Below are 13,952 nucleotides of genomic sequence, written 5' to 3' on the forward strand. Positions count from 1 at the left end.
TATTTTATTTTCTTTGCCTTGAGAAACTCCCGTGAATTAATAGAGCAACCTTGAACACAGAAAGACGTAGTTTATTGTGTAAGGGCTTGAATTTAGCTCCATGGGATTGAGCACTCAGAGAACAAATGTCTGGTTCCCTGCTTGTTCTTTAGGCTACAAACCAGCAGAAACAGTCAAGGACAAAAAATAATGAAAGATCAAAGCTATATCAACTGTTGTGAAAGGACTTACTTCAGATTTGATTCCAGATTAATTAAGTTCAAGCTAGATCTCGCCTGAAATGAAGAAGTTAATCTACCCTCGAACACCATTAATAGAAAAAGGGGTGAAAAACAATCATATATCTTCAGCTGAGTATCTTAGAGACACAAGGTAAGAAGGCAACAAATAAAACAATAAGAAAGAAAATATGAAGCCAGATATGTGGGTGCAAAGACATGAATGAACCCTCTTTTATCTGGGAACCATAAAGGTTTTTCTGGTGCTGATTCAGTGCAGCAGTTCCTCAAGATGTTACTTTGCATGAGTTTCTCTCAGTCTGTACTGTCCACAGACTTTTTGTTCCAATCTGTTCTATCAGCATTACAAGACTAGATTTTTGGCTTAAAAAGAAAGAAAAGCAATACAGAAAGAAAAAAAAAATGGACTCGTGCTTGTGTTTTATTTTAGAGATGCAAAGACAATGATAAATGATGAAAATATTCATTAAAGTTGCGGCCTAAACAGTGTTAATTTCATGTTTTCCCTCAGTTTACTGAAGTAATACATGTGTCAAATGCATAAAAGGAAAGAATACGGAGCTGTCAAAATGCTGTTCTGCTGGACAAAGGAATATTATTCTTAGAACTCTTTCTGTTACGAAACTAGTAATGGATGAGAACTGTGAGACAGGAATTTGCCATCATTTTCTCCAGTCAAGCAGAGAAATAAGGTAAAACTGACTACTCTAATCAGCCCTGTCTCATTCAAATCATCTGATCATGTTTGGTTCAGAGCACAGAGCGTCTGCAAGAACACACACAGGGAGAAGATGTCATTTTCAAAGAAAAGATTTCTACTTGCACAGCCTGCAGCAGATTAGCTTCTCGCAGCTAAAAGGGCACTGGGGCTCTTCAGTTGCCTCTCCCAGCCCCAGAGCCAGCTGTGTTATTCCCTTACTATCAGCTTTGTCCTCTAAGAAAAGTTTTTGCCCAGTCCTTGAGAATGGTAAATGACAGAACAACAAGAAGTTTTATCTTTATTTTCTGCATGAACACCTGGCACAACTTTGTCTCTTGAATTCAATCTTATTGGCATAAGAACTCTGAGCAGTGTATTTTTGTCGTCTTTGTGTTTTCAGGATGCCATTATCGCTAAAGGCAATCAACTTTAAGTAAAATGCCTTTAATGAGAGAAAAGAGTATATCAGAAGAAAAGGGGGGGGGGGAAATCTGTGTTTCAGGATAAGGATGTCTCAGAAATAAATGTCAGGGAAAAGTGAAATCTAACTTCAGACATCTCTGTAAAAAGCATTTACTTAGGCAGTCATTAGGATTTATTCCAAAGGATCTTTAACTCATCTTTCAGGAAGCAGCAGGGCTAAGCCCTGAAAGAAATCATATCAAAGAAACATGTTGTAATGCAGGGACAAATTATCTTATTTGAAAATGGGTATAGGATCTTCCTACCTGCTGGGCTTAATTTAAAAATATAGTGATACATTATGGTAGGGAAAAAAATAGAACAAAGAAAGAAAAGAGCTGTTTGGCTATGTGTTTTTGTACTGCTTTATATTCATTTCATCAATAACTGAAATAGCAGAAAAATGTTATGGAAGGTTATGTCTTCTCAACATTCCTGGAACTATTCTTTTACAATGATCTCTTAAACATGCTAATTGGGCTGTATGGAGAGACTTTGCCAGGTTTGCTTAGAAGAACAATGTCACAAGGTATGTTCACTGGTTTCTTTAGGTAAGGAATACTCTTCCTATTGAGAATTATTATTCCTTCCTCTATGACCAGTCGTTGGGTGGTGAGGTGGAATATTTTAGGAATATAAAATAGCAATAGATGTCTATATTTAAGCAAATGAGTTGCAAGATAGGTACCTTTAGTTACCAACAATTGGCTTAAAATTCAGGATGCTTGCCTTCAAGCATATTTTAGAAAAATCTCAGTTTTCCGTCAAGTCAGAGACTGCTCTTGAACTCTGTTCAGAGACAGCCAGCTGCAAACAGAACCTTAAACAATGCATTAATTAATGACTTCTAAAATGTGAAAATAAATCAGTGGACCACGATAAGAGATGTTTATGTAATGCTTTCTCTTTAGGAAGTTTTCAGCTGTGTGCCTTCAGGAGTTGCAATTTGCCAAGTGACAGTCACTCTCTGATGTATTCACAAGCCAAGCTTTACTAGCAAGCAGTGTCAATAAAAGCTGGTGGTGGAGGAAACAGGATGGGATGTGATTTAGTGAACCACAGCCAGACTAGCGGGAGATCTCTGAAGCAGGGCTTTCACTGAAAAATTCTGAATTTTCCGAGCGGAAATTTTATGAAGAACAGCCAGCAGTGGAAAGCACTGGGAATTTTCTCAGCCTCATGATAGAAGTGATCAAAGCAAAGAAGTCCTATGATTAGCTAACTACCCAAGTGCCAGTGTATTCAGCCATGAGAGACCTCATTTCAGATTTCTACTTAATATGACTCAGATCAAAGTCTTCTTCATTCTAGCTGAATGCCCTAAATTCCATATTATTAAGAAATTCTCCCTTTACCTAAGTGAATTTTTAATTATTCTATAAAGAGAGGAAATCAGAGAAATTTAATTGAAAATATGAAATACCAAAGAGGCTTAACCACAAACATCCCAAATATAAGGCCTATTTTTTAAAGATAGACTTCACCACGGGTTTTCCAGCCTGCTTTAGCATTCTGGAAATCCAAGATATTTTCCAAAGAAGAGGTAGTTTCACAAAATAAGGGCCTTGGTTTCATCCTGATGTAGAATGTGTGGGGTTTTTTTATTTTAATGGATGGAATGTGAGTTTGCAACCCTACTCTAGTTTTATACCTTCTTTTTTTTTTCTTTTTCTTTTAAGATAATCCTGAAAACATTAAGTAAAACTGTGCTCATTATTGAAAACCGATTATTTGCAACCTTAGGCAACTCTCTAAATTACTTTTTTTTTTATCTCAGGACTCCCTAACTTTCTTTAAATTCAATTACTAAATGGAAATCGTTCCCCCTCTGCTAAATTATCTTTAGCCCCCAATATCTATGCAGTTTGTATGCAGTTTGGAAAATATTTTTGGAAAAAAAGTATTGGCAATTGTTTATTAAGCAAAATAATTGGGTAACTAAAAATGTTTTTTCCTGCTTCTTCCTTTTTTTGATCCTCCATTAAACCATTTCCTTTAATCAGATTTAGTAACCAGGACATGCAAGCAGCAACCTGTCTACTTATCAGTGGGGAGTTCTAACTATACATTTACTTGGATATTCAAGCTACATGGCAGGTCTCAGCTGCTTATTGATTTTACTCCATTAAAATAGATGGTTTTGTTTAGCATTGAAAAAGTGAACAATTTTCCTGACATCAACCACTTGTTTAATAGTCTTGGAATAATCTATATTTCATTAAAACGATGACTTATAACACCCAAGCACTCTCCTGTCTTCTTAACTATTGATTTAAGGCAGTTTAACACTTGTATAGCATATAATAAATTGGTCTGGACTGGCAGCACTTTGTTATGAAGTCATTCTTAACTATATAAACACTGAATTGGCATATTTTAGAGATGTTCCTCAGATTAGTTTCTGGAAAAGCATCTTTCCCACCAAAACAGAGTCAGTACTTTTTTTTTTAAGAGCCTCATAAAACTTTTAGGTAAGTAGAAGGTACCACAATCAATATTCATAACATGATTTATAGGAGAAAGAAGCTTTCCACTAAATCCTGACCGTAAACCCAGTACTGTAAAGTATTTAGTGCAGTAATCCATCTCGCAGATATTTTAAACTGGGCATTAATGGTGCTCAAAAGTCGAGTGACAGTGAATCAGCTGTATTAAGGAGAAGTAGTTAGGAACTTTATTACTGGAAATGATTCAAGCATTCCTAAGACCTTCACCCCTTTATTCTCCAATCAGTGACTTCTTATTTTCCCATATTTTTTCCTGATCACTTTCTTAGCTGCTGATATCACTAAAGCCTTGCTTTGGCATGGTGGAATAGATTCATCCTCCTTGAGCTTATGAGAAGGCAAACAGCAGAAAGAAGCAGGTTTCAGACATAATCTGGTTTATGAACTACCAGCAGATACTCCCCAACTATTGTCATTCCACTTAAAATTCACCTGAAGAAATCAAAATGGGCTCTTTTAAGAGACTGCAAAATTATTTTCATAGAAGTCTTCTGCGAAAACTTAAAAGAATGCACAGTAAACTTCACTGGAGATATTGCTCCCACACTTATGATAATACTCCAAATATGTTGCACTCTTCCTTCAAAGATTGGTGTTTTAATTCAATAGCAGGATTTAATCGTATTAAAAAGGGAGTTGCAAATATGTTGCTCTTTCTTAGGGCAGCTGGTGTTGCAATGGGGAAAAATATTCTCTATAATGGAGGCAGCATTTTGTAGACAGACATTTTGCTGGTTCTCAAGGCACACAAAGAGTTATTTTCTCCTTTGCCCATTTAGAAAGAGGAACAGGGGGAAGAAAACAGTTCATTTTAAGTGGAAAAATATGATGGCTAAAGCAGAGAAATTCTCAGGAAGAGCCAGATGAGGCTTGGAACATTTTTCCTTCTAAATTGGACTTCAAAAGGATGACGACAACCCTGAGAGATAGTAGAGTGATATTATTATTTTAGCTTTTCAGAGAAGAACGTCAGAGTAGAGAGACTTGAAGTCAAGCAAGAGTCACTTACTCTTTGAGAAATTTATGGACAGAAATTACTGTTGTGCTCTAATCACCCAAGATATATTTTCACCTTTCCTGGATAAACAATCATACACTTTTCATACACCTGACCATACACTTACACTCACATGTGTGCAGTAAGTTTAAAGCTATCCTACTGCGCAAGATATAATCAGATAAACACTGCTGCTCATAAATGTAGTTTGGGAAATTCTGGGAAGAATTAGCCCTGTTGCACATGAGCCACAGAAATGCAAATAGAATACAACCAAACTGCCTTAACCAGTGTGATTCATGAAATTCACTCCAGTAAAACATTTTTACATCCATCAGCTGATGGGAACAGAGCAGATGTGGTGTCCCACCCTCAAGATTTATAAATGCTCATGGTCAAAGGGAATGACAACAGTCAGAGAGTCCACAAAAGTTTACAAAAGTTTTATTAGTAAATTACACACCTAGTATGGAAATCAGTATAAGTTAGTCCCTGATCTCCTAGTATAAGCACATGGTAGTGGTTTTGGATAAAAGGGTAGGATGAAAGGGAAGAGAGAGATTGATTGATTGATTGATCAAAGAGGGCACGTGAAAGACATAAGAAGAAAGGAAGAAAGGAAGAAAGAAAGGAAGAAAGGAAAAAAGAGAGAGATCACCAGTTCTGGCTCCAGCCTCGATTCAGGTGATGAGGTGTTCAAGGTCCTGGGCACCTTCTGTAGGTCAGTTTTCCCCATTTCTCACTTTCTACAAAAATCAGTTATCACACACAGTCCATTCCTCTAGACTTTCCTGGAAATTGGTCAGAGGGCTTTGAGGTCTTCAGCCTCTTTCCTGCACCTGCACTGTACTGTGTTATGCTTATCTCCAGGAGCCAGAATGAGGACATTTGTCCTGGAAAAGTGCTACCCTGCCTCCATATGGCCCCTTCTCCAGCCACATCTTGTCCTTTCTCACAACATGTTGTTACCAATCATCCTTGATTAGCTTCACAGATAGCCGGTTATCGGTGTTTGGCTCCTGTGTCTTCTATGCTTCCATAGCAGGCCACAACTGCTCCAAATTACCCAAGGAGGTTTTGTGGAATTCATAGACATTATAATGATGTATTAAACTGTATTAAACTAATGTAAACAAGTTATTCAATATTATTTCTTCACCCAGTCACAGTGAAAATGAACAAATTTAATCCTTATTTTTTTTACTTACTATAAGAAAAGCATGTGAGGTATGCATTACTGAATTTAACTCACTAAATGAGATATATATTAACTACAGGAAAATAATTGTTTGTAGTGTATGCACTTCTGACACATGAGGACACATTGGGTAAAACATATAAAACATACACATCAATGTGTACAGAGTGTGCATCAAGACTCATGAAATGTTTATCAAGAAGCAATAATGTAGACATATAATGTGACTATATAATACTACATAGTCATATAGTGTAGGCTATATACATATTAGACTATTATGTTATAAAATTGACTTTCTTTTGACCATCTGTTGGTGGCAACTTTTCTCAACACTGTCAGACTCCTTCCTCATCATATTTGTTTGTTTTTCCTCATCTACCCTGTGTAATCTGCTTTGGTGCCCACTCATTCTGGTCCTCACTGTCAGGCAAATCAGGCACCTCTTGTCCTTCAGCAAGGGAGGGACTCACTCTCTTTGTGTGGGCCTATATTTTATTTGGTGGAGACCTGAGGCATAAGGAAACAATGGGACGAAGTTGTGCCTGTGTTTTGGCTCTGTAGAGGGAGAGAAGAGATAAGATTAATTTCTACCTGGAGGTCCTTGTACATAGATGTCTGTGCGAGGATATCAACACTTCAGCAAGGAATCTGTTTCTGTCGTAACCAGTGGACAGACAGAGTTTGATTCAGTTCCCTAAACATCCATCTGGGACAGGTAGCTTGACTAAGGGTTTACAGGAGACCCCTATTAATCTGCAGCAGTGTCTGTAGGGCAGGCTGGTTATCTCAGAGCAGCTCAGATGGCACCACTTTTCAGTTTTTAGGTAACTGAAGAGCACACCTGATTAGTGAAGCCTAGAACACAATTCAAGCATCCCAAAAATGAACATCTACACTAGTCTAAATCATTATCCAGACTCCAATGACTGATTACAGATCCTTTGAGCAAAGCTGGAACTTGCACATCTGCTACAGAAGGTGACACCTCACCTTAGGTGGCTTAATCTCTCACTGAATCTGCTTTTTATACCAAGCAGAGTCTGGGAACATGAATATTTTGTCTATGAAGAATAGTCTACACGTCTGCTGCCCAAAAACCTTTCTCCATGACCCAATGCAGTGACCTGAATGAAAACATATGTGAGCTCTGAATAATCTCCTCTGGGACCCAGTAGTAGGATAACCATAATAGTATTGTGCTCTTCCAGGGTTTGTATGTCAACTTTCCCATTTAGAGCTCGTTCAGATGTATCTCACATTACACTATACCTTTCTGATATACCCTGAATGCCTTTCAGTAGTGTGTTAAGTGATGTAGCTAACATCTGTCACATGTAATTTGTCCTCTCTTTCTCACTCCCCAAGGGAGGCATTATGCATCCAGTGTAGTGTTTTGTTTTAGTTAAGAATTTGTGCTTGCTGTTTACACATAAAAGATGCTGAGACAGAGTGACTGTAAGATGAAGGTCTCCTGCTGTGAATTCAGAGCTCTGAGTTTTTACCCTGTTTTGAACCCTGACAAAAAACTGACCTTCTGCTTAGCATTTTGTGACTTCCCATGTACCGTAGTCATAAGTGTTTTACTACTCACAGTGTTTTCTCTGTTTGCCTGACTGAGAACACTAATATGCCATTAATTAGCAGTTTGCTGAAAGGTGATAAGACCTTTTAACCTCTTGATCCATGTGATGGTTGCTGTGCATACAGTGGGAAGGCAGGAGCCAAAACTCTTCTGAAAGGAAGAGAGAATAGCAAGCTTTGCAATGACCTTAATTTTCTGTCACAGCTTGTTCTGTGCTATCATACTGGTTTTGGAAGCAACTCTGCAAAATATACACTTTAAATAAAACCTCCCTTCCTACTTGTTTTTTTTCCTGCTATCAGTAGGTGTAATATTAAAACTCTTCATCAATGCTGGAAGCATAATTTAAAGAAACAGTATACATGCTAAGCACAACACATCTACAGGGAGAAAGCTCAATCTTCTAAGCTCACCAAGTCAGCTTATTTTCATGCTTTTCAGGAACATCTGCATATTATGTGAAATTAAGTTCTGACCCATTTCACACTTATTCTGCTACAGATGTAAATTCACTGGAATTTAACGAAGTCCAGTCTGACCTTCAGGAAAGTGAAATCATGTAACTTGGTATTAGATCGTTCACCCTACCTCCCAGAGCTTGCATAGAATCATAGAATGTTTTGGGTTGGAAAGGACCTTAAAGATCATCTAGTTCCAACTCCTTTACCATGGGTTAGGATACCTTCCTCTAGACCAAGTTGTTCAGGGCCCCATCTATATGTTGATGCCTATATATGCGGTCACAAAATACTCCTGAAAGGGTGAGGTTCTAGTGTCTACCAATTTAAATTTTCCCAGAGGTTTCTGGTTTGTACCTGTGCAATATGTTGTTCTTTTTCCTGAGTACCCCAATGAAATAATTTCCCATGAGTGTACAACTATAACCTCTCTTTCTGCATCAGAGGATGGTTTGAGAGGGAAAAAGATAAAAAATTTGATTGTTGTCTTTTTGCATATGGTTCACGGATATTTATAATATAGTTTGCTGAAAAGATAACTCTGTCCTTTAGAATGAGCTGACATTTAGAAAGTAATAAAAATTAAATTCTTCCACATCCACACCTATCTGTATTCCAGAAAAAAAATCCTCAACTTCTGCAGTTAAGATTTATATCAAAATTACACTCCATCAACCCAGAGGCATTTTCTTTTTTAAGAATTCATAACCAATTCTGCAATTGAGTGTAGGCAGCAAAATAGTCATGCAGGTCTTCTCCATCTCTCTATAGTGAACTTCTCCCTACCTTTAAACCTCCCTAAAATGGGAAGGGAGGAGAAAATACAGTCAAGGTCTTCTGCCTGCTCTTCTCAGCATAATGAATCCTCCCCCATGTTCATTTAGTTCATCCCCGCTATAAAAATGACTTTTTCAATCAAGGCATTGTACTCCTTCCAAAGACATTAAGCCAAATGACAGAATACCAGCTGAAATGACAAGGACAAGCCAGCTCAGTGCAAGGCAAGGTGAGTTTCTAAAGTGAAGGATTGAAAATCAACACATAGTAGGACTTTGCCCAAGGACTCTTAGCAAATTTTTCCTACAGATAACCTGATCTTGGATCAGGATAGGAGAAAAATTAGGTATCAAACAAAAAAACTCTCTATACCACTTTGTTTGTTGCTTTGCTTTCCTTGCTTACTTACCATGAGTAGTTCTGCTTCTTATTTATGGGGTTTGAACCTTTATGTGCTCAAAGCCCAAAGAAATTTCAGAAATCAGAATCAAAACATGAAGCTCAGCCTTCAGAATGAGGGAGTTTGGTATCTCAGAATGAGAGTCACAGGAATAGTCACAGGGAATAGGTGGATTAATAAACAGAAAAACAAAAATGCCCTTAGGAAGAACACGTCTGATGTCAACACACTGCCAGAATTAGGAACTTGTCTGAAGACCTATATGCCTACATGTAGAACAGGACTCATATACCAACACTGCCTCTTAGAATCAGGTGCCTAAATTCTGCCAAAGGAATTTTTTCTTTGGTCTCAGTCATTCAAGACAAACGTCAGAATTCCCGTTGCTTGGTCAATTTAACAGAAGTAGGAAATTTCTGTTTTTAAAAGAAAAAATTCTGAAAAAATTACAGTCCTTTACCATGAAATTTCCAGCAGAGATCATTTTAACCATTGTATTCACATTAACCTTTTTTTCAATTATATTTTTAGAGCTATAAGTATAATAATAATTTGGTTATCTGTAGGTAAACTCAACTAACATTCTGTCTCCAGCATTATCTTCTAATATATTGCTCTATAAATAGTCAAGAACATTATTTTCAGAGTTGTCAAAGCATAGGAGAGATATAATGTTGTTTTTTGACATTTTCCCACATCTTCTATTTTCTCAACCCTAAATAGATGATAAATTGATTTTTGGCACCTCCCTCACATTACCAAAAAATGTAGCACATTTTTATACATCCAACAAGGCTTGATTTTTGCTAAAAACTGCAAAAATCTGTTTCCTTTTGCTATAATAAAACATTTTATTATCAAGTGTCAATAATTAAAGTTTGGGGTTTTTCCTCAGTAATTTCATATATTTTTCACATGCTTCCTCTCTTTGGACCCTTTTCTCAGAGAAAGCAAGCTTTCTGTATTCCTCTATTTCTCTATTTTTAAACATCACTTCAGAAAATGTTAGTTGCTTTTAATCCAATTTACCATAGGGGTGGAGTTCTCAAACATATATTAAATTTCTACAGTTTTGTTAAGAAAAAAACCCAGAACAGCAACAACAATAAAATCCCCCACCCTCGGTAACAGCTTTGTCTTCTTAGAAAATAGCATCAGTTGATCAAAAGAAACAGATCTATAGGAAGTGCAGTACCATCACTGTGGCTGATGAAACCCTGCACAATCAATGACTGCATTGATTAAATTATTACTAAATACAGTTACAATGTAGAGGAAGCCACTGAACTCATGACTTCATCTTTGTCTGCTCAGAGCCAGCCATGACCTACATGTTCAACCATCACATGTGCTGTAATGATTCATTGTAACTTGACTGTGACGTGCTGGGTTGCACTCCCAGAGCTTGAGAATTTGTCTGAACCTCACTGAGCATCTCTGGACTCTTGGCAGGAGCCTAATTCCCTGATTCCCTCTTCCTGGTCATAGTTCTCTGTGGACACTACCTGTACATGTTCACCTTTTCCTGTACATAATTCAGAGTGCACACAACTGGATCAGCCAGGACTCTTTCTGTTCAAGTGCAGCGTCTCCTTGTCCACTGTTATAAGTTGAGGTTTTCTTACTTGCTTTTTGTTGTTCTGGCAACGGAAAGGTTTCACTGTAAATAACACTGATCAGCTACACATTGCACTTGCAGCAATGAAGATCTAAATGAATGCTGTCACTTCATATAGATAACTGCTGACAGGCATTTTTACCCCCATCTATTTCCTCAAGAGGTCTTAGGTCATGCTTCCATTTCCTGTTCAAATTTTAAATGAAAGAATACATCACTAAGCCCATTTTTCCACAGCTGAACAAAATCTGGTGGTTTATGTTTTCTTAATTCCTTTAATCTTTATGGGCTCAAACCCTTCCTATTATTTAACTGTTACAGTAACTTTGATTGTTTTATATTGCAGCTCCTCAAGAAATACTTGTGTCCTCCCTCTCATAAAAGGAGAAAACAGCTTGGGGATGGGACCCACAAATATTTTTCATACCCTCAGTCAACTTACTCCACAGAAGTTTGTCGGGGGCAGTCGTGTACACAGCTCTGACTGGTTTGTGTCTCCACCACCCAATGGATATCAAATTCTTTTTCTTTCTGTCTTTATCCGGTAGACAGCAAGGTGCTTGGACAGAGCTGCATACCTGTAAAGCTGGCAGAAGAGAGCATTTCCTCCTACAGTCTTGGTGACATGGAGAACTCTACCTTATTCATTTATAGAAGAGTTTCCCTTCCACAATTCCACATTTGGCAAAACCTAGTTCCACATGGTTTTCATCTGTCTTGAGAAATGATGGCAAATTGCAAACACTGTGGTGTCAAAAAAACCATAAATCAGCTAACTGCAAACAGCTGGAAATGAAGATTTACAAACCTACAAAATGTGTGCAATCACAGCACAAGGACAGCCTTTTTTTTCTTTATGCAAACAAGATGATTGATTATCTACAGACAAATATAGCCTCTCTGTAAACAGACTAAACATGGGCTCTAATCATGTTGTGATCTTCAAAGGCACTTAATATCAACAGTGTATGCATAAAAATACCATCTATTGTCTCCTTCTGTGATATATATATATATATATTTATTTTTTTTTTACTCTCCATTGCCTTATTAGAGAACTGCATGGACATTTATCGCTTTACAGACACAACTTGAGCCCCTGACTCTGTCCTTGCACTTTGGGACTGTCTCCTTTAAAGGAAACTTTTTTTTCCTGAGCTACATAAAAGCAATCAAAGTAGGCAATGCATGGGAAAAGGGTGACACTTTGTGGCAATGAAAGAGAACTAAGGTCCCTTCATCCTTTTATATATCATTAATTTTGTGTCTCTCTTCCTGATACCATTAAAATATAAAGGTGACAAAAGTAGGATGGACTTTGACCATGATTACACACACTTATTATTCAAAACAAGCTAAAACCTCCAAACCAAGAACATGAGAAGAATTTTCAGGACATGCTTCTGAAATCACAGCTAAGCAAGTCGTTGACGGGTTACCATAAGTTTTCTGGAAAGCCCTTGACATTCTATTCAAACACATTAGGAGAAGTCAAGTTAGGAAATAAGAATTTGGGGCAGATTTTACGCCTCCCAAAACCCAATTAACCCCCTTCCTTTCTAGATAAAATATTTTCTGAATAATTTGAGAGATCAGTCACTCTCACCAGATCTTTTATTTTATGAACACTAATGGAAAAACCACTTTTTCTGCAGCAAAATTGGTCTATAATCCATAACTACTAGAAGTCATCAATGCCTATATCCAGATTTACCTATGAAAAAAAGGAGAGATAGAAATTCTGTTTTTGATTTAAAAAGCAATGTGCAAGACAACGAAAGTAGTGAAGGCTAAAGAGAACTATCAGTCCTGTATTGAACAAATCAAAAGTTATAAGCTTGCACCTTGATTGTGTAACATTTGTAGGAGTTATAAAATGCCAACAGTGTGGAAAGGAAGAGCCTTTCAGCTACTTGCACTCTTCATACATCTTCTTTTCATCAGGTCAGTGCAGTAAGTGCTGTCTCCACACACCAGGATGTTCGAAGATACTTCCACTTTTGTAGGAAACAAATCTACTGGTGAATCCTACTCCACCTCATTTGATAAGATGATCTTCATCCTGGAATTATGTGAGGCACATACACTACATACTAACTGATGTCAACAATATATTGGTGAAAGAGTAGTTTCCAGTTCTTTGTGCCCCTGGTGGGACCACTTGACTTGCTTGTGGTGCAGCTTAACTGAAAATCCCACTTGTCTCAAGTGATAGAACTGCCTCTCCCTACATATAAATACATAAAAAAAATATCAGTGGCACTGACAAAGAAAGAGCCTTCATGCTAAACTGATTTTTATGGGTCTGTTCCTTCCAGGAATAATGCTTCACACTTATTTGCTTCACAACACCCATGAAATTAGTGGCATAGTAAGTCCATTCTGAAGAGATAAAAATTTTGATGCAGAGTGGTTTTAAATGCATTTTATAATTAACATTGTGCAAAGAAGCAGTAGCTGGGAGTCCTACTTCAAGAGCTCTCTTTTAGTAGATTGTTAACTTTTGAGTAGAAATAGAAGAGCATTTGCATAGTTATCAGGAGTCGGACTGGGTCAGTGTAGCAGAGAGTCGGACACGAGGCAATGAAATAATGCAGAGCACTAAATCAGGGGTGAAGCTGTCATCCCCTGCCATACCCACGGAAATGTTAATATTGCTGAGAAAAAAATCAAAGCGAGATCAGGTGCCATTTAATCCACTACCTTCAGGCACTGGGTTTAGTCTGCTAAACCTACTGGCTGGCTGATTTCCCAGTGGTCCCTCTATTTTGTCAACAGAGGAGAAGAGGTCTGAGGTGGGAGTCATTCAGAGATCCCAGGATTATGTCTGGTTTTAATTCAATGGCTGGCTGTGATGAAGTACAGGAACATTTAATCCAGGTATCTAAGTGCATGAATGGCTTCAGGCTCCGAGTCTCAGAGGGACTTAAAAGACCGTTTATTTCACCTCTTTGCCCTGAAGCATGATTAGTTACACACCAACTTCATTCCCAACATGGGTTTTTCCAATC

The sequence above is a fragment of the Neopelma chrysocephalum genome, unplaced genomic scaffold (assembly GCF_003984885.1).
Source record: "Neopelma chrysocephalum unplaced genomic scaffold, ASM398488v2 Primary Assembly neopelma1_66, whole genome shotgun sequence".
In the NCBI taxonomy this organism is placed as follows: domain Eukaryota; kingdom Metazoa; phylum Chordata; class Aves; order Passeriformes; family Pipridae; genus Neopelma; species Neopelma chrysocephalum.